The sequence below is a fragment of the Podarcis melisellensis genome (assembly GCF_964234715.1).
Source record: "Podarcis melisellensis genome assembly, chromosome: 1".
NCBI lineage: Eukaryota > Metazoa > Chordata > Lepidosauria > Squamata > Lacertidae > Podarcis > Podarcis melisellensis.
Window position 1 is genome coordinate 133,843,681 of NC_138528.1, and position 25,415 is coordinate 133,869,095.

Here is a 25,415-nt window from a genome sequence, read left to right on the forward strand (position 1 = left end):
TTTTAGGCTTGGAAGACTTATAAAGAAGGAGAAGCCCAGAGACTGTTTGATAATACTAAGATCAAAGGAGGAAAGGGACAAGATTTTAGGCCTGCATTACGGAAAGTCACTGGATATTTTGGACAGAAGAATTGAGATTTATAAAGATATTCCTAAACAGCTGTTGGATCTTAGATCAGATTACTCGGAATTAGCAAAACTGCTAAGGAGCAACTCAATTATCTTCAGGTGGGAGTTTCCCCAAGGATTATCGTTTACTTTCAGAGGGAGGAAGACTAAAATTAGAACGCCGGAGGACAGAGACAAGTTTTTGGCGGCATACGGAGAAGATCTTCACAAAGGACTTGGATTACCCCCAGGGCCTGAACCTCCGGGGGATCCTGCACCCTCGGATCCTCAGAAACCTGAGAACAAGATACCTCCACAGCAAGAATAACCAGATTTATCCAGGATGTCCCTGCAACTTTTGAGTTGGAACATAAATGGCTGTAACATTCCAGGAAAAAGGAAAAAAATCTTTCACATCTTAAAAAAGGAACATTTGGACATTATCTGTTTACAGGAAACACATGTGATTAGGCTCCACAGAAAAGTGTTAATAAATAAAAGACTTGGTCAGGAATTTATATCTTCAGACACAGTAAAGAAGAGAGGTGTGGTAATTTATGCAAAAGAGAGCCTTTCACCTAAATTTCTGTTTAAAGATGAGCATGGAAGAATTTTGGCGATAGAAATACAATATCAAGGAGAAATAATTTTGATATTAGGAATTTATGCCCCAAATGAAGGAAAATCGGAATTTTACAAGAAGTTGCATGAGACTATGCTGGATTATCTGGACTACAACAACATTATTATGTTGGGAGATATGAATGGAGTTGTATCAACTAACATGGATAAGTCACAGAACCAAAACATTTCCAAAGATGGCAGACTACCAAAGACCTTTTTCGAAATGACAGACAATATGGACTGGATTGACATTTGGAGAGTGAGAAACCCCTTGGGAAGGGAAGGAACATTTTTCTCTGAAGCCCAACTGACTTGGACAAGAATCGACCAAATATGGATATCTAGAGGTCTGGCACCTAAGATTAGAAAGGTGGAAATCTGCCCAAAGACATGCTCCGACCATAACGCACTGAGAATGGATATGACATTGACTCCAACCGGTTCTTTCAGATGGAAGATGAATGATGGCCTGTTTAGAGATCAGGAGATCACTAAGAAGGCCCAAAAAGCTTTAAAGGATTATTTCGAGATCAACATGAACACCACAGTGGAAAAAAGAACTATCTGGGACGCAAGTAAGGCCGTGATGAGGGGGTTCCTGATACAACAGAATACGGTAAAGAAAAGGAAACAAAATGAAAGGAAAGATAAAATTCTGGAAAAAATTAAGGAGTTAGAGAAGAAGCTAAGATCCAACCCGAAGTCCCAGCCGATTCTGAGAGAAATTAAACTTTACCAAGCACAATATTCTAAACTGATAAACCAGGAAATAGAATGGAAAATTAAATTAATGAAACAAAAAACTTTTGAGTCGGCTAATAAATGTGGAAAACTGCTAGCTTGGCAGCTGAAGAGGAGACAAAAGTTGAATACAGTGACAAATTTAGAGATTGAAGGAAGATGTATCCAGAACCCCGGAGAGATTAGAAAGTGTTTCCAGAGATATTTCAAAAAATTATACACTCAAGGGCCACAAGATGAAACTGAGATTAAACAATTCTTAGAGACAAATGGACTGGCAAAATTGTCAGAAGAAAACAGATCAATCTTGAATGGCAAAATAACACGACAAGAGATTGAGCAGGCCATCCAGAACATGAAACAGGGCAAATCACCAGGACCAGACGGGCTGACCTCCAAGTACTATAAGATACTGAAAGACTACTTGATACAACCACTGATGGAGGTCAGCAATGAAATTCTAGAGGGGAAGAAGGCGCCAGAATCGTGGAAGGAAGCTTTCATCACATTGATACCAAAATCAGAAACTGAAAAGACACAGCTTAAGAACTACCGTCCCATCTCCCTTTTAAATGTGGATTACAAAATATTCGCAGACGTTTTGGCAAGTAGATTCAAGAGGGTTTTAAACAAAGTAATTCATAAAGACCAGGCAGGCTTTCTCCCAGGTAGACATATGTCTGCTAACACAAGGAACATTATAGATATATTGGAGCTTCTACAAACAGACATAAATACTAAAGCTGTTTTAATCTTTATAGATGCGGAGAAGGCCTTTGACAACATATCCTGGAAGTTTATGAAGGGGAATTTAAAAGAAATGGGAGTGGGCCGGGGATTTGAGAATGGGATTGATGCAATATATTCAGAACAAAAGGCTAAATTGATAGTTAACAATGTGGTTACAGAAGAGTTTAAAATTGAAAAAGGAACACGACAAGGCTGTCCGATCTCCCCGTTATTATTTATTTCGGTCCTGGAAGTGCTCTTGAACATGATTAGAGGGGACAGGTTGGTGGAAGGGATACAGGTCGGAGCGAAACAATATAAACTTAAAGCGTTTGCAGATGACCTAGTTTTGACATTACAGGAGCCAGAATCTAGTACGAAAAGAGTACTACAACTAATTCAAGACTTTGGTCGGGTGGCGGGATTTAAACTAAATAAGCAAAAAACTAAGGTGTTGGGAAAGAACTTGACAGATATTGAGTCGGAACGGTTTCAGAGAGAGACAGAGTTAACTGTGGTCAAGAAAGTCAAATACCTAGGGGTAAACATAACAGCAAAAAATCTGAGTCTGTTTAAACATAACTATGAAAAATGTTGGTCTGAAATTAAGAGAGACTTGGATAGCTGGTCAAAATTAAAACTCTCATTGTTAGGTCGAATAGATGCTATCAAGATGAATGTATTGCCAAAAATGTTGTTTTTGTTTCAGACACTGCAGATTGTAGACAAAACGGAGTGCTTCCGGAAGTGGCAGAAAGATATCTCTAAATTTGTCTGGCAGGGCAAAAAGCCCAGAATTAAGTTTAAGATATTAACGGACGCAAAAGAAAGAGGGGGCTTTGCCCTGCCAGACTTAAAGTTGTATTATGAAGCCACAGCTTTCTGCTGGCTAAAAGATTGGCTACTTCTTGAGGACACGGACGTGCTGGATTTGGAAGGTTTTAACAATGCATTTGGATGGCATGCATATTTATGGTACGATAAGGTTAAGATTAACAAGGTCTTTAAGAACCATATTGTCAGAAAAGCAATATTTAATGTCTGGACAAGATACAAAGACTTATTAGAGAACAAAACACCGAGGTGGCTGTCACCCTTGGAGGCTAAGGCCCGAAAAAGACCTAATATGGAGGCCAATTGGCCAAAATATTGGGAAATACTAGAAAGAGATGGAGACAATTGGAAACTGCAGAGTTTAGAGAAAATGAAAGATAAAGTGCGAGACTGGTTACACTATGCTCAGATTAAAGAAGTGTTTAAGAATGATAAAAAGTTAGGATTCCAGGTGGAGAAATCGAAATTGGAAACAGAATTGTTAGAACCTAAGACTAAGGTACTTTCAAAAATGTATAACTTGCTGCTGAAATGGAACACACAAGACGAAATGGTTAAATCGGCTATGATAAAGTGGGCCCAGGATATTGGGCATAACATTATGTTTGAGGACTGGGAAAGGTTATGGACCATTGGGCTGAACTTCACAGCATGTAATGCTCTGAAGGAAAATGTAATGAAAATGATGTATAGATGGTACATGACCCCAGTGAAATTGGCTAAAATATACCATTCGTCTGATAATAAATGTTGGAAGTGTAAGGAAAATGAAGGAACATTCTTTCACCTCTGGTGGACCTGTCCTAGAGTGAAGGCATTCTGGGAAATGATATATAATGAATTAAAAATGGTGCTTAAATATACCTTTACCAAGAAACCAGAGGCCTTCCTTCTGGGCATGGTAGGCCAGAACGTGTTAAAGAAGGACAGAACATTTTTTATGTATGCTACAACGGCGGCAAGGATACTTATCGCTAAGAACTGGAAAACCCAAGATCTACCCACACTGGAAGAATGGCAGATGCAGCTGATGGACTACATGCAACTAGCCGAGATGACGGGCAGAATCCGTGACCTGGGAGAGGAGAGGGTTGAAGAAGACTGGAAGAAATTCAAGATTTATTTGCAAAAGTATTATAATTTGGTTGAATCATAACAAGGAAGTCAGAGTAGAAATAACTGTCTACCACTAAATTACAATTTCATATCTGAGTGTAACATAAATATTGGATTTAGGACCATAAACAAGATGATAATTTGCTTGGAAAAATTTGTTTGTAATGATGAAAGTGGAAGCGGGAGACGTGAGGGAGTCCACAATAGAATGATAGAAGGAAAGAATGTTACGAAATTTATTTTGTTTGTTAAATATGCATTTGTATGGAAAAAACCTAATAAAATATCATAAGGGGAAAAAAATAAAGATTGCAAAGTTTGATATTTAGTGATGCAAAGAAAAGGTTGGTGTTTATTAATCCCAATCCTACATTTGATTTTTCTCTCCAAATGCACGCATGTCATTAATGCTGACTGTACTCTCCCACTCAACCAATTCAGAGTAAATAACCCTTTACCTGCCTTTATTTACTAGCTAGGAAACAAACAAGTTTTGTAACTGGCTCTCAGCACAAAACTGATGTGTTACATATATTAATTGCCCTGCCCCAAATCCTTCAGAGTAGTTGGAGCCACCTGCTCAGAACCTCGTGGCAATTTTGTCCTGGGTTTGCTGCTTCAACATGTTGCAAAAGCAGTTTGATGAGCCTTAATAGAGGGCTCATTCAAAGTTCAAACTTGGCTATAAGAAAGCAATCTTTCCCAAGGCTTTAAAGAAAGCCTTCTAGATTAGGCAATGATGCACAGTAGCTGTGCAGGTCCAGTTTCACAATATGAAAGCACAAGAAGCCAGTGCTGAATGGTTTAGAAGCAGGATATGCAATTTGGAGCCTTAATATTCTTAAATATCAAAATCAATGAGGTCAATTGAATGACTATTCTTTTGTAGCAACAAGTGGACGTTGTAGCTTCTGAAAGCAATGCATTTTAATATTATAAAAACAATGGTGGCCTGTTGGGACTGGCATTTACAAACATTTGCAAACTGCATAATTCTTCCGCAGGAACTGATTTCCATCTTAAATGCCATGGCCTGCATCCTAGATTACTGAATGTTGTATATTAGACACCGATTCTCTAACTATAGGGATGTTGGAGGATTCTGTTGAAAACAGGCTATCAAGTGGATTTCCTTCCAGCTAGCCATACACATTGTGGCAGAGACTCACTTTTTAAAGTTTTTTATGCTTCTTCTCCACAAGCAGTTTTTTTTTAAAAAATAAATAAAAAGAAAACCAAAACTATGCACATCTTATATGTAAACAGATACAAAAATTGCTTTGCAGTTTGTTATTTACAAAGTTGTTGATGTATAATAATAAATAATTTATGGTTTGTACCCCACCTATCTAACTGGGTTGCCCCAGCCACTCTAGGCGGCTTCCAGCATATAAATATACAAACATTGTAAAACATTAAACCTTAAGAAGCTTCTCTATACAATTACTCATCTTCTTAACACCCGATGGGAGGGCAGTTCACAGGGTGGGCACCACTACCAAGGCGGCCCTCTGCCTGCTCCCCTGATTTTAAAGTGTTGCCTCTTGCCAAAGGTGGCCTCTATCCACTAAGACTGCAATCCTAACCAGGTTAACTTGGAAGTAAATCCCCTTGAATTCAGTGAAACTTACTCTCAGACAACATACATCCTTATTGACCACACACAGATATGCTATACGTACAGGAACCAACTCACCATTGTTTCCATCTCAAACAAGAGATTAGTTTTCTTTACTTCCATTTCAAATATTTCTTCCTCTGTAATAATTGGATTGTATGGTCTTCTTGGAATTTTTTACTGAAAGTGAAAAAGGAAAATGAATGTGGTTCTTGCTCCTGCTTTGCTTGAAGTGAGCCATGAAGCCGTATTGTGGCTCATGTGGAGGACTGGTTCTCATATTGGCATTAGATAGTCACCTTTCATCTGTTCTTCTCAACACTTGCAAAAAATCTTTCTGCTTAGGAAACCTACCCAGCCATGTAAAGTTGACGTACATTTTAATCTGTAATTTTTGTTTAAATGTATAATTTTACCTGTTGATTTTATTTCTATTTTAAATTAAAAACTTGTTTTTAACTTCTATTTTTTATTGGCAGTTGTCAGGGGCTCAGGAGCAGAGGCACAGGAGAGGGAGGAAATGGAGAGCGAGGGGGAGGAATCCGAGGGGAGCGTAGGCGATGACAGTGGTCCGAGGGATTCCCTGAGTCTCTCCAGCGAATCGGAAGATTCACAGAAGGGGGCGTCTATGGCCAGGGCAAGGGGGATGCCAAGGGGGACACCCCAGAAGGAAGGGGCCAGCGGGGACTCAGAGAGCAGCAGTTGGAAATCAGGACCAGCTTCCCCACCAGAGCGCAGTGGGGGGGAGGAGTCCCAGGTATCGGGACCAGGGTGTTCACCACCAGCGAGAGGAGATGAGTCAGGATTGACCACGGCTCCACCTGAGAGCGCGGAAACGGTCAAGAGGAAGGTTGCCCACTGGGCGCGCGCGCCAAGTTCAAATGTACAGGCGAGCGGCACAGCAGGTAGCCCGGATAGGGAACCAGGTCCTAAAGCCCGCCGAAAGGAGGGACAAGAGTCAGGGGGGTCAGCGTCAGAGGAGTCCAGGAAGGAGGAGACCCCGGGGGGCAGACGGACCCAGAGGAGGAATGAACAACGGAAGAGGTGGAGTAAGGCCAGGGTCTTAAACTGGTGTATAGGGGGCGGAGACTCAGACAGAGCTTCGCCGGTCTAGGTTCTAGACGTAGAGCTGCACGCTGCGGCTTGTAAATGGAAACTGAACTTCAATAAAGACTTTTGTACATTACAACCGGCTAGCGTTGGTCCTCTGTGAGCTGGGACCTGGAGGCAGCTCTGACAGCAGTTTTGCATTCATTTCATATTCTTTGTAAAGTGCTTAGCCTTTTAAATTTACAAATATGTATATTTTGTTAAATAAATAGATAAAATAAATATTTGCAGAGTTCAACTGAGTTTTAGGGCCTAGAAAATCTAGCTAATGACCCAAATCCAATCAAATGGACACCTAGTTATATTTAAGGATCATCCTTATATTTCATGCTCTTTCGTGCACAAGCACAAGCACCCACCATCCTACAACGCCTTCACAGCAGCCCCTTTCCTTTCTTTGGCAAGTGTCAGGGAGCAGCTGGCATGGGAGTGTCAAGAAGGAGGTTTGTCCCCTTCCACTCCTCCTCCCTCGTCATTGCTCAGTTGTCCTGATTAATAGCATGCTGGTTTCCCAAGCCTGGGGACTCCCCATGTGGTAAGCAGTCCTCCTCAGGACTCCCAGGAATGATCTAGATGGGAAGAGTCTCCTTTCCTGGTTAATCCAATGTGAGTTTGGGGGAGACCTCACCCATCTCTCCTCCTAGCCAAGCTCTGTTCCCCATTTGTCAGGTGATGCTTTCTGCTCTGGCCAAGTGCTACTCAGCTCCACCAAGGAGCTCCCAGGCGCTGCCTCCTATCAGGGTCAAAGCCTTGACCACAGAGGCCAGAAATGGCATTATACTCTCAACCCGTCTTGCCCTGGTGAGCAACCTGGCCACTGAATTCTGCACCAGCTGAAGTTTCCAAACTTTCTTCAGAGGCAATCCTGCATATAACGTGTTTCAGTAATCTAACCTGGTGGTACCGACAGGACAGATAACAGATCGGGTGCAACTGGGCCACTAGCCCAAGCTGATGGAAGGCACTTGGTTCCACCGAGCCCAGCTGAGCCTCAAGCAACAGCAGTGGATCCAGCAGTAGTCCCAAATGGAAGAACGAGTGGGTTGCTGGAGGACCTGATGGCTGACAACTTGGAGGAAAGCGGTCAAGAGAGTCTGGGTCCTTTCCCCCCCCCTTAAAGATCTGGCCCAGTAAGGTAAAGGTAAAGGTACCCCTGCCCGTACGGGCCAGTCTTGACAGACTCTGGGGTTGTGCGCCCATCTCACTTAAGAGGCCAGGGGCCAGCGCTGTCCGGAGACTCTTCCGGGTCACGTGGCCAGCATGACATCGCTGCTCTGGCGAGCCAGAGCTGCACACGGAAACGCCGTTTACCTTCCCGCTGGTAAGCGGTCCCTATTTATCTACTTGCACCCGGAGGTGCTTTCGAACTGCTAGGTTGGCAGGCGTCTGGCCCAGTAAGCAGTAGTGAATTAATTCCATTTCCTTATTTTTGAATTTCTACAATTTTATCTATGCAATGCTCTCAGGACTTGGACTTGGACTTGAATAAATAATTTCCTCACATGGTTTTACATAGCTGTGAATATCTTGCTATGAAGTTGTAAATCTAACTTATTCTAGACACTTATTTTAGACACTTAGACAAATATCAACAATCTGAAACCGCCTACATCAGTCAGATTAATAGAGATGCATAGACAATAAAAACATCCCAAACAACAAACCACCAGCAGGTTATGCAAAAGCCTCAGATTTCATCTGCAGATAAATTATTCAGTGCAACCGTGAGTCAAATATTCTATTTAGTGTATTTCTGGAGGTCAAATTAGTACCAGTAATTTTCCATTGCATTATCATGTTTGCTGATATATTAGAAACCCTTCTTGCAGTAATGGCCTCTGTTAACTCATTTTGTTGTGTTAGCAAATAACACAAGCTTTGTCCCACACAATTTATAAGCTGTTATGGTGACATTTGCCAGTATGGTGAGAAAGGAGCTGATAATGGAACCAAAATGTTCAAGGAAAAAGGGATTTGTGGGATTATATCCCCATGTAGCGGGGACGCGGGTGGCGCTGTGGGTTAAAGCCTCAGCGCCTAGGACTTGCCGATCGAAAGGTCGGCGGTTCGAATCCCTGCTGCGGGGTGCGCTCCCGCTGCTCGGTCCCAGCGCCTGCCAACCTAGCAGTTCGAAAGCACCTCCGAGTGCAAGTAGATAAATAGGGACCGCTTACCAGCGGGAAGGTAAACGGCGTTTCCGTGTGCGGCTCTGGCTCGCCAGAGCAGCGATGTCACGCTGGCCACGTGACCCGGAAGTGTCTCCAGACAGCGCTGGCCCCTGGCCTCTTGAGTGAGATGGGCGCACAACCCCAGAGTCTGTCAAGACTGGCCCGTACGGGCAGGGGTACCTTTACCTTTACCTTTATCCCCATGTAGCATTGCACAATGTGGTTTCCTTGTTTATTACTGTCCTCAAATGAGAAGGCTGGGGCAGTGGGAGGCTGTTCTGTGGTTCTACACATGATATTTCCTTCAAAAAGACTTTAAGAATAATGCTCCTCAAATGCTGCCAGAAGGACCATATGAGGTGGGGGTGCAAACATGCACAGATGCATTGCCACTGATTCAAACCGCTGGATGTAAGCGGGACTACAAAGGTTGCACTCTGAGGCAGTGGCGTAGCGTGGGTTGTCAGCACCCGGGGCAAGGCAAGTAATTTGCGCCCCCTAACCCGTGGATTTTAGCACTCGAGTGCGAGCGCGCCCCCCCCCAGATGTTGCGGCCGGCCCTCCTGCACCCCCCACGCTACGCCACTGGGGCTGGGGGCGAGCGAAGGAGCCAAGGACCCCCCCCCTTAAGGCTCAGCAGGAATTTATTAAATTTATTATTTGCGGAGCCCCCGCGAGCCGAGGCAGCCGAAGCCCCCTCCCCTCGGGCGCCTCCCCGCCCCCTCCTCTCCTTGGGCTGTAGGTGGAGTCCGCGCTCCGAGGCGCTCCAGATCCGGGCTTGGCGAGCGCCTCTCCTCCTCCCGGCCGGGTCCGGGGGCTTCCAGCCGCACTCCGTCCTCGCCCCCCCCCCCGCGGCTGAGACTTGCGCTGAGAGCCGGAGCCAGCGGCGCCCCCTTCCGCCGGGAGACCCTCGCCCGCCCGCCGGCTTCCTCTCGGAGGGTTTTGGGGAGCGCAGGGTGCGGCGAGGCCCCTCGGAGCTCTCCTCCCTCCCAGTCGGCAGAAGCAGCCGCCGCCTGTGGCTGGGCCGAGGGGATGGCGGCGGCGACGGGGTGCGGAGGCTGCCCGTGCCCGGCCAGGCAGCGGCTGCTCCTCCTGCGAGCAGTGAGTGGAGCACAGCGGCGGCGGCGGCGGGGAGCCCGGCGGAGGAAGGAACTTGTCCCTTCCCTCTGGACTCGCGCCCCCCCAGATGTTGCGCCCGGTGCGGCCGGCACCCCTGGCACCCCCCACGCTACGCCACTACTCTGAGGTGCTTCCACTCACACAGGGCGAAAGGTTGCTGATGGCCTTCTAGTGCCCCTGAGAACAGGCCCTAGAGGTTGGCTGTCCCTCCAGAGCAGCGTTTTCAGGGAGGATCCTGCCCTGGTTGGGAGAAATAATTGAGCTGGTGATGGTGATGATTACATTTATTAGCTGACCTGCACCAGCAAGTCCCCGGGCTGCTTACAACAATTTAAAATTCAGAATCGAAAACACTCCAAACAGATTAAGGTGGCAGGAATAGGGTGGGCCCTGAAAGCACACATCTCAGGCCATTGTGACCCAGTTTGCACGTAACACATTGGAAGCCAAAACATTGGATTAGTGTGAACAAGCAAATCTGTGGCCTCCCAAAGAGAACATTATTTGCTTTTTAGATTTGTGGGGTGAGTTCAAAAATGAGCTTGGGCCAGACATAACATTAAGGGCTCGTCCAGACTTGTCTCCTGCCTAGAAAACATGGATCTGAGTGGTTTTCCGCTTGAACCTGGCTTTCTAGGCATGAGCCCAAGAAGTCTTCTGTTTGTCCTGCTCCTTTCTCAGGGAAAACCAGCTCTTTAACGCTAAATTGGAGCAAATGTCAACCTGGAGAAACCCCGATTGCAGTTTGCTCCCATTGGGTGCTAAAGAGAGGTTTCCCCTGGGGAAGTGTGCCCCAGCCTGAAGCGAGACCCTGGCTCAAGGGCAGCAGGAGCAGAGGAGGAGCAAAGCAGGAGGCCCCACGTGGCGCCTTTGTGCTGAGACACGGCTTGGCTTGGCGTTCTGGGCGCACTGGGTCTGGATGGGCAGAAGGGCTCTCTACACACAGAGTGCGGTCTTTGGGGCGAAGCCAAAATGCTCACTAGAAATAAAATGCAGAGAATCCCAATGATCAGTTTTGTGCCTCTTAACATATTCATTACATTGATGGAAATTCTGAAGAGAGTACAAATGCATTCGAAATAACTAAAGCTGACTTTGGGAGAGTCGGAAACGAAATGGCAGAAGAGACTTGAATTATTCATGAGTGTGGAATGATTTAGCCGATAGGGGAGGGAATCATCCTGGCTATATTTAAAATAACCTGCTTGGTTTCTGAACTATTACTGTTTGAGAACAAAAAATATGGAAAGATGGTAACTGTAAATAGCCTCCAAACAAAGAATAACCTAAAGTTATGCAGTCCAAACAACTTACAACTTTTAATTTGGGACAGCTTTGGGTGACTGCAGTAAAGTGAGGGGAAACAGGGAAGGTAGGATTATCGTTAGACATGTTTCAGCTCTCTGAAATCTGATTTTATTTGGAAATTTCACATCTTTTAACCTATTGCTACCACCAGGATGGGTAATAACTTTAAATAAACGATTTGCAGAGCAGACCTGAAGTATTTGTGTGTGGAAGCTAATTGTTAAAATATACTTCTATCCCAAGGCACGCCAGACCCTGCAGTTCAGGTGGCCTTACTCATTAATAATAATGATAAAATGATTTATTGTAACATGTGAATTCTCAATACATTTCAGTAATAGTGTGTCTTGGTCTATTAACGCAGCTAGTATAAGGACGTGGGTGGCGCTGTGGGTTAAACCAGAGCCTAGGGCTTGCTGATCAGAAGGTCGGCGGTTCGAATCCCCACAACAGGATGCGCTCCCGTTGCTCGGTCCCTGCTCCTGCCAACCTAGCAGTTTGAAAGCACGTCAAAGTGCAAATAGATAAATAGGTGCCGCTCCGGCGGGAAGGTAAACGGCGTTTCCGTGCGCTGCTCTGGTTTGCCAGAAGCGGCTTAGTCATGCTGGCTACATGACCCGGAAGCTGTACACCGGCTCCCTCGGCCATTAAAGCAAGATGAGTGCATACAAACATACAAATAGGTTTTTAAAGCTACCCACCTCCACAAAACAGACCAGGTTTACTAGACATTCATTTTTTAGCAGTGTTCAAACATGATTTGAAGAAAAAGAAAGAAAGAAAGAAAGAAAGAAAGAAAGAAAGAAAGAAAGAAAGAAAGAGAATCCTTTTGTTAAGACTGCGGAAATTTTCAGTAAAATGAAAACAAATTGCTCTAAGTAAACCATTTGTCACAGTCTGATTACTTTGCTGCCACACTGGGAATGCCAATTTGTCATGCCAGATCAGGGTAGCGGCAGGCTGAATGTAGAAAATGGCAGGCTGCTTTCTGGCTCTTTGCTTTAAGCCATGAAAGAGAACCTGGGTCTCACGTCCCCTCACTCAGTCTTACCTTCATGTCCATTCTGAGGGGATGGCCAATGCGGCAAGTCAGGGTAAGGTGAGAGGATGGTGACCTTTTGACCATTCCTAGCTATATATCAAGAAAGAGTTCTCACTGAGCTGATAAATCTAGATTGTATCACTTTCACACTGCACACGGGAACTTGCCTACTTGAATGCTCCTCCGTACAAAAAAAATCTAGCTTGACCATATCCCTGGCGTGTTTTGTTCTCATTTGAAGTATGTTCAGGGACATTTGGAATGGAAAAGCAACTAACCGAGCTAGCCCCCGGCTACCATTTGAAAATTCAAATCATGGCTTTACTTTCTTTTGGCTCAGCCGTTATTTAAAAGTTGTCCCAAACATGGTATTGCAACCGTGGCACATGTGTTGTAGTTCTGAGATGCATAGATGCCGTCCCTCACCCCACCCCCCCCTTCTTAATGTCAGCCCAAATAAATCTTGCTCTTCAAATATCATATGTATAAAACGATACACCTCTTAATAAAACATGTAGCCTTGAACCACTGGGTACAGATTGTTTCGGGTCTTCTACATCCAGTGATCCAGTGTGGCATAGTGGTACTAGTAGGACCCAGGAGACCCCCTTGCCATTAAGCTCGCTAGGTGAATTTGGACCAATCTCAGCCTAAAGACACCTCACAGGAAATGGTAGAGTGGCCAGAACAAGCTACCCCTCCAGGAACCCCCTATTCCACACAACGATTAAACTCAGGATCCCAGTCCTCTTCTTCACCATCCCACCCTAAATTGGTGGTGATGGAGCAAGGATCTATGCCTCCTTGGTAGAAAGGTGGGATGAAAATGTAAAAGCTGTTCCACCAGGCCTTTGGCCAAGGCACAGTCTGACCCTCTCTCTACTTCTGTAATCTTCATGGAGCTCTAGCCCAATGGTTGCCATTAATTTGATTCTGAACTGATCTTAGTATGTATTTCAATAACAGTGGTACCTCGGGTTACATACGCTTCAGGTTACAGACTCCACTAACCCAGAAATAGTACCTCGGGTTAAGAACTTTGTTTCAGGATGAGAACAGAAATCATGCTCCGGCAGCGTGGCAGCAGTGGGAGGCCCCATTAGTGGTGCTTCAGGTTAAGAACAGTTTCAGGTTAAGTACAGACTTTACAGCATTGGACTTTCCTTTCGCTTCCAGGCACATCCGCAACTGAGCGACCTATCGGCTTTGGCCTAGCCGCTTCATCAGCTCTGAATCTACTTGGACTTGTCCTCCGCTCTTCCTCAGTAGCATGTTGGACGCTTTCCGACCTGAGGGGCTCATCTTCCAGCGTCATAACTTTTATATGCCTGTTGCCTTTGTCCATGGAGTTTTCTTGGCAGGGATACTGGAGTGGCTTGCCGGTTCCTCCTCCAGGTGGATCACATTTGGTCAAACTCTCCACTATGACCTGTCCATCTTGGGTGCCCTGCTCGGCATGGTTCATAGCTTCTCTGAGTTATTCAAGCCCCTTTGCCACGGCAAGGCAGTGGTCCATGAGGGCCATCTAATTCCACCCTCTGCAATGCAAGAATCTTTTGCCCAAGTGGGGCTTGAACCCATGACTGTGAGATTAAGAGTTTCCTGCTCTGCCAACTGAGCTACTTTGCTGGTACAGGAAGAAAGGAGGAAAGAGCTGAGGTGGGTAGGCAATATGGTAGCAAAGATTACTTTGTTCTACTACACAAGAATGGATGGTAGAGAGTGTTGGTTTCTGCTTCCCTCACTGAGCAGCTGAAGAGCTTGTCACAAGACAGGTGTTTACATTCCTCAGTTTGTACTGTTGGGTTTTCTCACGGGAAAGGAGACTGGATGTGACGTACACCTGTTTCCTGTTTTTCCCTGTTCTTTGCAGTTTCTGTTTTGTGATTCTCTCCGTGCTTTTGAGGAGAGATGACGCTTTCTCTGCTCCGGCAGAGGGAAAATGTTTTTCTGTAACTTACCAGCTTTGAACTGTAAATAAAGTAGTATAGAGCATGTTGGCTCATACTTCTCATCATTCCGCTGTGCACGGGTCACTGCTTATCTCCAACATTTGGTTCCGGGCCCAGAAAAATGCAGTGTTTTGAGGATGCACTTCAGAAGTCGGGCTCCTGGCAAAGGAACAAAGGAGCAAAGAGGATCGGAACAGCGGCAGAGGCACGGATCGCAAGGTATCTGCTCTGCGCGTCAAAATGATTGATGAAGGTATGTGCTACTGCTCCGGGCAGCCTGCCAGCTTCTAATTAATGGCTTTATGGCTGGACTTTGAACTTTTAATAGCCGGTTTTGCCGCGGCACAGGCAAATGGCTCAAAGGGACGCTATGCTGGGGGAAAACGAAAGTAAAGTGCAGCTGCAGCTCTATGACGCAGCAAGAATTTAGCACAGCATAGAGAAAGCACTTGGGGACTTTCACTTTTGAGCTTGCTTTTGGAATGCAGTTTGAAACAGCTGCAGATAAGCAACGTAGCATACAGAAAGGCGCAGGCTCAAAGGCAGAGGCTGTTTTGAGATTGCCTTTGGATTGAAGCAGCTGTACACAGAAGCAGCATGTATACAGCAGCTTGATTTAAAGCAGCAGTGATGGCTAGCTGCAGAAGGCTGGATGAGGCAAGTGGGGAATTTGATACCACTCATCAGCCAAATGCTCAACTCACAGTAGCTTGTGATACTGCCATGATTCAGAGTGAAGCAGATCGGCGGGGTGCTAGCTGCATCAACAAGGGGGAGACTTCACAGTCGTCATCCCGCAGTGCAGTGGAACCACCAGATGGCGCCAAAGCTTTGAAGGCAGTGAAATGCTACTCGTGTGGACGTCTAGGCCGTATGAAGAGGGAATGCAAATATCCCAGGGCCAAGACAGAGCAGCGCAGTGGAAGCTCATCGCGTGGAAAAGGCCAGAGCAAAGGCAAAGGTCCGGTGTCCAGGACAACGCAGCACAAGGCAATGGTCTCACGCTACGCCCCAAAGGTTGCAGAGGTTGCGGAGGTTGCAGAGGTCCAGAAGACGTCTAGATCTTTCTTCGTTGTTGATTCAGCTGCAACGCACCACATGTGCAACGATAAGCGACTGTTCGTGTCTTTTACACCGCAGGAAGGTGCGATTCACCAGGCAGATGGCCACACGATCCCCAGTAAAGGCTACGGAACTGTTGTTCTTCACAGTTTGGACTTATCGATACAGGATGTTCTTTATGTGCCAGATGCGAAACATAATCTGCTCAGCGTTGGACAGCTGGTTGAGAAGAAGATTGACGTTTCCTTTAAGAACAATAGATGCATCATCACCAAGAAAAATGATTATCAATTGTATGCTGAATTTGTTGGTCGTTTGTTTGTTTTGTATTATGATGATGTTGTGCAGGATGACACTTGTTGCATTGCAGGTTCTAACAAAAGTTTGCATGCAGAATGTATTCACGATTTTCACAGGAAATTTGGTCATTTGCATTTTGAGGCAGTATCTAAAATGCCTGCCTTGGTTGAAGGTATGACTATTAAACCCTGCAGGTACCACATGAAGTGCAAGGCATGCGCAGCAAACAAGGTGAAAATGGCTGCAAAAGGTAAGGTGTCTAGTAGGCAAGCTACAGAACCATACCAAATTATTCATGCTGATTTGGTTGGACCACTAGCGCCCTCTTTGGGTGGGAATAGGTACTTCATGGTTCTCATTGATGCATTTTCCAGATATATTTTTGTGTACAATCTCAAGCAGAAATCAGAGGCTTTTCCTAGGTTCAAGGAATTCTGTGCTTGGTTGGATAATGTGCATGGTAAGAAGATTAAGATTCTTTTCACCGACCGGGGGGGAGAGTTCACTTCTCAGCAGTTTGAAGCTTTTCTGGCTGAGAAAGGAGTTCAACATGATTTGTCTAGTCCTCGCTCGCCATGGCAGAATGGACTTGCGGAACGAGCAAATCAAACATTGCTTCAAGGGTTAAAAACCTTGCTGCATGATGCAAATCTTCCAGAGAGTTATTGGGCCGAATCTCTCTCGTGTTTTGTTTACAGTTACAATCGCAGGTTATCTTCAGCGATTGGTTGTACCCCCTATGAGAAGATGTTTGGCAAGAAGCCATACATCAAACACATGAAAATTTTTGGTTCTGACATGTGGGTTCACTCACCACAAAACTCCAAGTTAGACAAGCGTGGTTTGCATGGTATCTTTCTAGGTTATCAGAAAGGGTCTTACAGAATTATGATGACTGACTCTAAGGAGATTAAGCTCACAAGAAGTGTTGAGTACAATGCCAAGTGGGGGGAGAATGTGGGAATTTTCCAATGTTATCCTGATGACAGTGATGAGACTGAGGATAGTCAAAAGCAACCACAACAACCCACACCCACTGATGAAGGTTCTGATTCTGAGTCTGAAACTGAATCAGATGATTCAGAGGATTTCAAGAGTGCGAAAGCCTCTATGCGACCCTCTGAAAGCTCTGATCAAGAATTGGAGGAACCATTGTTCACAATAGGTCACTTTTCTCCTAAGAAGGAAGAGGAGAGCGTTGAAGACTTAAGGCTAATTCGCAGGTCACAGAGAGCCACAAAAGGCAGACCTCCAAAGAGATTTGCTGATGAGTTTGCTAAGATAGCAGTAACAGCTGTTAAAAGCTCCAAGAAGGTTTTTGAACCTTCAAGTTTCCAAGAAATCCAGGATTTGGATTCAAAGGAAGCTGAGCCATGGTTAAATGCCATGAAGGCTGAGCTTGATTCCTTGGAAAGGAACAAAACATGGGACCTAGTTCCAGTAGTTCCAGGAATGAAATTGCTTGGAAGCAAATGGGTCTTCAAAGCGAAGACTGATCAAAATGGCAAGATAGTCAGACACAAAGCCAGATTGGTAGCCAGAGGTTTTGCACAGGTACCAGGTGAAGACTATCACGAGACCTACTCACCCACAGTGAGGTATGAGAGCATTAGGCTTATGCTCAAGCTAGCTGCAGAAGAAAATCTACACATTAGTCACCATGATGTGAATACAGCTTTTCTGTACGGATCTCTAAATGAACAACTTTATATGCTTCCACCTGATGGCGTACAGGTAAAACAGGGATTTGTTTGTGCTCTGAAAAAGTCAATTTATGGTCTCAAACAAAGTGCACGGTGTTGGCACACAAAACTCACTGAAGTATTGTTTTCTCTAGGTTTTCAGCAAGGGAAAGCTGATCCATGTGTATTTGTCAAAGAGGAGGGGCAAAAGAAACTGTATTGTTTGTTTTATGTTGATGATCTTTTATTCTTTTGGAAAGATGTCACAATGTACAATAACGCCCTAGCTCAACTCAAAGAGCACTTTGACATGAAAGATCTTGGTGAGGTAAACAACTACCTATCTCTGGAAATAGAGAGAGATCAAGATGGTAACATTCTAGTACACCAGTCACGGAAAATTGCTGATGTGTTAAGCAAGCTAAACCTAATGGATGCTAACCCTGTAGACACACCGATGGTAACAGGTTATCAGGTAGATGACACTGAAGAAGCTTTTTCTGACACTACACTGTACAGAAGTGTACTAGGCAAGCTTAACTTCATTGCCAGATGTTCAAGACCAGACATTGCTGTTAGCTGTAATTTGCTAAGCAGACAAGTCAACAATCCTACTGTTAAGGATTGGAAAGCTCTGAAACGCATAGCGCGGTATTTGAAAGGCACTATGCATTACAGACTGAGATTTAACAATCAGAAGTCTGGTGGTCTTGAGATATTTGCAGATGCAAGTTTTGGAAGTGACACTACAGACAGGAAAAGTACGTCTGGAGTTTGCTATAAGTACAATCAGGGTCTATTTGATTGGTCATGCAAGAAGCAAACAACAGTTAGCTTAAGTACTTGTGAAGCTGAACTGAATGCACTGTCTTATTCACTTAAAGATTGTGAATGGTTGTTACAATTGTGCAAAGACATGAAAATTCCTGTCAAATGTCCAATCCAGGTTTACCAGGACAACAAAGCATGTTTGGCTTTGCTGAATTCTGAAGGTTGTAAGCAAAGCACGAAGCACTTGCAATTGAAGGTGCAACATGCTAGGGAACGTATTCAGAAGGGACTCGTAACGGTGTCCTATATGCCAGGTAATGAAATTCCTGCTGATTTATTGTCCAAGATTGTATCAAGGGATCAACACTGTACCTATGTGCAGAAGTTGGGTTTGTACTAATATTGTACGAACACGCTGCCCAGTGATGTTCACAGAAAGGGGGAGGATGTTGGTTTCTGCTTCCCTCACTGAGCAGCTGAAGAGCTTGTCACAAGACAGGTGTTTACATTCCTCAGTTTGTACTGTTGGGTTTTTCTCACGGGAAAGGAGACTGGATGTGACGTACACCTGTTTCCTGTTTTTCCCTGTTCTTTGCAGTTTCTGTTTTGTGATTCTCTCCGTGCTTTTGAGGAGAGATGACGCTTTCTCTGCTCCGGCAGAGGGAAAATGTTTTTCTGTAACTTACCAGCTTTGAACTGTAAATAAAGTAGTATAGAGCATGTTGGCTCATACTTCTCATCATTCCGCTGTGCACGGGTCACTGCTTATCTCCAACAGAGAGTAGCCCGCCAGACTAAAGAATTATCCTACACAACAAGCCACACAGTCACAGCACAAACAGCTAGCAACACAAGCAGAAAATAAATTTGAACTACAAGGCTGATCCAGTGATGGAGACTGAGAGTAGCTCTTTCTGCAAGCAAACACGGACAACAATACCTCACACCCCAAGGGAACACAAAAGGCAGATAGGAGCACAGACACACATACAGTTATTTGCTTCCGCCCGCCCCCCAAGTGTCCATGGGTGAAAACTTTTGGAATCAGGATGGAAGATTCTGATAAAAGTACGCCAGTAAACTGAAGTGCATCAGAAACACATAAAAGCAGAGATTGCAAAACAAAGTAAGTATCTGTTTCATGCTTGCAATCAAGACAGTCTTTATTTTAACAGAACTGAGATCTTGGTTCATGAATTGTGCCCTGTAGTTTCTGGCCTATTTGAGATCATTTCATGCAAGACAGAGGGAATCTGTGCCACCCTGCCAAGGGATCCTTCTTAATTGTTTGAGGGTTGATAACGGCAGTGCTTGTTGCATTAGACAGAGGCAAAGGTAATTATTCACCCTCCTATCTTATAAGTGGATAATGGCTTATAACTTTGCAGTGGGATCAACAGCATTGGACTGTTTTACGGCCAACACACCAATAATAGGAACCTGCCAAATCGATCTAAGCTGTCCTGGGGGTTGCAAACATCAGCATTACGCTGCAGAGGGAAAGAGACAGGATGGCAATTTAAGCTTTTTACGAAAGAATGCTGCAATGGACTTGAACTGTAAATTCAACTTTTTAATAAAAAAGTACCCTTCAGTTTGTAACTTTGCAGAGACATTTACCAAATGAAAGAAATGTAGTGAAAAATGCCAGAAACCAAAGAATTCACCCACCTTCTGCCATCTTTCATTTAAAAATGCAATCTACTCCAGACCAATATCATCCATCAGGGAGAAAAAGGGAAAACAAGAAGGAAGGAAAACAGAATGTGAAACTTCCCACTTGCGTAAGTTTAGACTGAATTATTGCCCTGGCTTTGTTTTGTTGCTAAGCCAGCAGTCTAGTAACACTGCAGAGCAAAACATTGATGGAGTGTGAACTGAACATGCGCCCTCATGTATTTTGGAGTCTTTCCATCTTTGCAACAAGAATAGTGCGGACAAGCCACCTTGCTCAGTCGTGGATTTTTAAAGGTCAACAATGACACTTGATAGTTCTCCTAAATAAATAGCTGAATTTAATGTTGATCTTGTTCTGAGGCATTTCCAGAACACGCATTCTGCTTGGTGTTAGCAGGTCCAGACAAAAGTCAAGGAAGCTGCCCAGCCAAAATACTGTTACACACTCTGCACTATCTGTTCCTACGGCCAAGGGAAGGAAACAAGCCTGGAGTCCCCGGTTAACACAAGCTGGTTTTTGCCAAGGACTAAGCAGAAGCCATCTTATTTTCTTTTGGCTCTTTTGGCAAAGAGCACCTTATGCTTTGGGTTTTCTTCTGGTGCGCCCTCAAACTTTTGCTTGGTTTTCATCCATGACTTGGAGACATGAAGTGTTCAAAAGCCATTGAAGACTCCAAAGCATGATCACGCAAGGGCATTGCTTAGGAAACGTCCACATTCTTGGCAGGAAAGGGAAGACCATAAGAAGAGCCTGCAGGATCAGGCCAAGGGCCCATTGAGTTCTGTCTCCTGTTCCCTCAGCGGCCACCCAGATGGAGGCCTGTGGCAAACCAGCAAGCGTCCCCTGAGCACAGGAGCCCCCTCCCCTCCTGTGGCTTCAGGGAAGTGCTCTTCAGAAGCAAGCTGCCTATGGCAGAGGCTAGCAGCCATTGAGAGCCTTTTCCTCTGTCCCCTTGTCCAGTCCAACAATCCAACTCACATTTGTCTCACTAAGCCAGGGGAAATGGCCCGATCCCTGAGGCAGATGTATGGAAGCCTGTTTCCTTGAATGGGCTGGTGTCTGGTGACTCATCGGGCTGCAAGTGTAACTAACTTTGTGCTGGACTGTTGTTTCTGTATCGTTTTAGGGCCAGTGCAAACAATACTATATCTGTGTAACTGGGCCTTCTCCTTGTTGCAGCAAGTACTGATAATCTTCATCTTTCAAATGCAAACTGGGTTTTCCCACAACTGTTGGAAAGTGCCCTCAAAATAGCAGCAAGTTTCTGAATAGTTATGACAAAACTATGAAAAATATATTTTAAAAGCCATGATTTAAAATAATAAATAAAAAAGCTTTTGGAGCTTTTCAGCTGATCCTCCTTTCCTGTGTTATAAAAGAGAAACCCAGTGGGGTTTCCTCAGTTTTTTTACATGAAATAGGAAATGTGTAACATTGGGAAATAAAAAAATGTTTAAAAGAGTTCTTTGCATTTGTGGTGATGTCTTATGGGGGGGGTTGTTCCCCCTGCCTGCTGTGAGGTTTAACCCCTCTCCCAGGCCACTGCCCCCTCTTTTGGTGGCCCTGTTCTCTCTCATGCCAACTGATGCAGAACTGACCTTAGCCGTGTCCTAGTGTGGTCATCAGACCAGCTACTCTACAAACCCAGTCAATGCAATGAAAGCTTCACTTGTGCATATCAGTGTTGATCTTGACAGAGTGAAAAGTCAGAGGTTATTTTGATCCCTGTTTCCAGTACTTTATCATCCTTCAACAAAAAAACAAAAGACCTAGCGTGGCTGGGGAGTGGGGCGGGCAGTCCGCACTGGGCGGCAGTTACCAATTCTGCTGCAATTTGCTGTCTATCTCTTAAAGAGAAAGTAACATGTAACAAGCATGCTATGCTGTTTGAAGCAAGGAACTGATTTCAGGGGAATGTATTTGTTTTGATAGTTTGTATCTTTATGTATTGGTGCCATCCTTGCCATCTAGTTGAGACACGAGTTCATACTTTTCCTGCTATAAACAACAGGTCATTGGCACCAGGTTACACTCTGCAAGATTTCCTTGACTTGAAATTCATTTTTCTTGGTCTACCAGGCACATCTTTGAAAAGCCTGTCCCCCTCCTGTTGTCTTAGTTTTTCTTGATCTGAAAAGTTGGCTTCAAGAAGTATTTTGCACACTGAGTTACACAACCACAAGGGCTTCTTCAAGAGGAAGCGGAAAAGCGATGTCATGAATTCTCCTTCTGTTCTCTACAGCAGAGCAAGCAAACTTCAGCAGAATGACGGCAGATGCTGACAGATAGCCCAGCCCCTCAATGCCTATGGCAAGCAGCTTCCAGGCTGCTGCTGGTACCAGCAGGACTGCATGCATCACTCTTCTTCCATCTGCACTAGCTATTTTTGACGTGACTTCTGGCCGAGTTAAGATAGAGAATCTGATCCTATCTGTTCTGGATTTGCCACAGATTAGGTCTCTGCTTCCAGGGTTTATTGGGGACCATTAGTACTAGACCAACCTTCCTCTATAATAAACCTTCCTCTAAAACAACCGCTGAGCTATGTATAGCTCATTGGTAGATCAAGAGTTTGCAAGAAGGACCCAGGCATAAATCCTCACATTTTCTGGTTGATAGGTAGCTAGGCTGGGAAGTAGCATTTTTAAAAACCTGTGACAGCTGCCACTAGTCAGAGTAGACATTTGAGGAGTTGATGGGCCAGTAGTCCCATTCTGGATGAGGTACCTCCATGTGTCTGTACAGACAGCCTTAGAGGCACTGCCCATCGTTCACAGTATGTTTCTGTGCCTCACATAAAAAGTAGGTACTCCACTGTGCCTCCCCTTGCCTTGTCGTATCCCAGCCTTCCCCATCCTGATGCCCTGCATGTTTTTGACTACAGCTCCCATCACCCTCTTGCTAGCTTGATCACAGGCAGACTAGCTTATCCCCTGAGATGTTTCTGGCCCTGTTCATGCCTGTCTGCAGGCCAGAGCAGCAGAAGGAGCAATAACAGCTAAGACATGCAGACACACCACTGTGACTAAGACCAGGTTGATGTCAGCACACCCAAGCACACCAAGAAACCCAAGGTTCTTACATTCTGCACCAGGCCAGCAGTTTTCATACTGAATTTGTTGGTGGGATGGGACTTGTTTCTCCTTATAGCGCTGGGTGAGCATTTTAGGAATTTGGTATTGTACACAGTTTTAAATCTGGTTTTTAATTTAATTAATTTTATCTGATTGCATTTATCTGTTAAGTTCTCTGACACCTTTTCCTGTATGAGGTGACATAACGAGTGTAAACAGTAATAATTCATTCATGGGATGGGGACAGCAAAATGGATGAGGGATGGACTTTTGACAGAATCTCCTGTACTAAGAAGGCAGTTTTGCCCCAGTGTAGAAGCCCCTACTGCTGCCAAAATTAACTAAAGCTGCCAGTTTCTCACTGCCCGTTTAGCCCTCAGGATGGTAAGTAATCTCTGACTTCCCCTCCCTATCCTCTCTGCCAATTCTGAAAGAGCAAACACTGAAGGAAATGCAATTTAAATCCCAGCAAAGCCTAGAGAGCAAATTGCACCAGTGGAGGATTGGCACACAAGAGCAGCCCTTTTCTTCAGCTGAACCCATTAGCGAGATCATGTTAGTCACCAGGATAAGTCAACACATTCTGCTGCCTCACATTAGCAGCTAGTATAAGTCAACAATTCAGCAAAGCTCTTCTTCTTCCACTTTAAAACGGCAGCACAGACCAGCGAGCAGAGAGTACAAAATGCAGCAGAAAAGTTCAGCCTATGCTTGTAGAGTTAACAAATAGAAGGGTTTTCCTTGCTCCTCATCTTTCCATGGGGAGTGGGAGTGGAGGAGGAGAGGGAGTCAGCAAACTGCTTACACTGAAAGCAGCATGCACCAGTTTCTTCATACTGCTGTTTTAGTACTTTAAACCCAGTGGGAAATCCCATTTCCTCAAAAAGTATGTTGCCTATTAAAGACAGAGCTTGTTCTGGGAGCTAACCTGATATGGATAATTAAAACAAGTAACTAAAAGACAGGTTGCTATAGGAGCAAGTTTAAAACTCGGCTCCAGGGGCAGCATCAGACGGCCCTCTGCTTGCCCTGATCTTGGGCTGCCTTTGGACGCTGCTTTGCCTGCCTGGTTGCCTAGACCTTGGGACCTGCTGACCCTGCTGCAACACACACCCAGCCTTGGCCGTTGCGGCAGGACTGCCATCTCTTCTGCTATCCTTGCCAAGGGGGTTCATTCTCCCTCAAGATAACCGAGACATGTTATATGCATAGTGAATTTGGTTCATTAAAAAGTTCCTGTATGTACCCCCAGAAGGTATACCCTCCAACCTTCCTCAGATGAAAATATGGAGGTTTCTCACTCCCCTCAATTGACTCTCCTCAACCCCTGCCCCCCCCCCCCCCCGCAGAACATTTCCTATCAGAAGAAGGCTGAGTCCCGCCACCACTTCATCAATAAAGCCTCGGTCCAGTATATCTGAAGGAGTGTCTCCACCCCCATCGTTCTGTCCGGACACTGAGGTCCAGCACAGAGGGCCTTCTGGCAGTTCCCTCGCTGCAAGAAGCCAAGTTACATGGAACCAGGCAGAGGGCCTTCTCGGTAGTGGCGCCCTCCCTGTGGAATGCCCTCCCACCAGATGTCAAAGAGAACAACAACTACCAGACTTTTAGAAAACATCTGAAGGCAGCCCTGTTTAGGGAAGCTTTTAATGTTTGATGTATTACAGTATTTTAATTTTTTTTAAAAATTTTGGAAGCCACCCAGACTGGGAAGCCCAGCCAGATGGGCGGGGTATAAATAATATATTATTATCATCATCATCATCATCAATAGGACACAGCAAACACACCCTCCACCGTCCTCAATCCTGATTTCATTTTAAGTGGCAGCAGCCTCTCTTCTTCACCTGCTCTCCAGCAGCTGCTACAAGCTGCCCGAGGAAGGAGGCCGGCGGCAGCAGCAGCCCTGGGGAGGCCATGGGATGCTCCCTCTCTGCCGCCACTCAGGACAAGTGCTGGCTCACCCTCCAGCCTGAGCTCAGTGGTGGAAGCACTGGCTGGGGAAATAGGGACATTCCGGGATCAAATCAGAAGCTGGGATGGCTTTTGTAATTCTGGGACTGTCCCTGGGAAATCAGGACACTTAGAGGGTTATACTATTGCAACTGTTCCAAGAGCATAAACTTTGTCAGCCTGGAAGCTCAGTTGGTAAGAAAAGGTCAGAGCGTGGTGCTGATAACACCAGTGTGGCAGGTTTGATCCCCAAATGGGAAAGCATTGCAGGGGGTGGACCAGATGATCCTCAGGATCCCTTCCAACTCTATGAATCTAAGTTTGGGTTTTGCACAGCTGTGTACATGTACCGTCAGTTATTTTTTTCGTCTCAAAGGAAACAGTGGCATTTGATTTTGTTCTTACTTACTCGTCTGGCAAAGGCTG

At 45.1% G+C, this 25,415-nt stretch overlaps 1 long non-coding RNA gene across 2 annotated transcripts in view; it reads right to left on the reverse strand.

The window, feature by feature from the left end:
- The window catches only part of LOC309363457, a 141,872-nt gene that overhangs the window by 15,980 nt on the left and 100,477 nt on the right, over nt 1–25,415 (reverse strand). For both annotated transcript variants that reach the window (XR_014165355.1, XR_014165356.1), the window contains one exon: nt 5,849–5,950. This is a non-coding gene — a long non-coding RNA (uncharacterized lncRNA). The remainder of the gene's footprint in view (nt 1–5,848; nt 5,951–25,415) is intronic.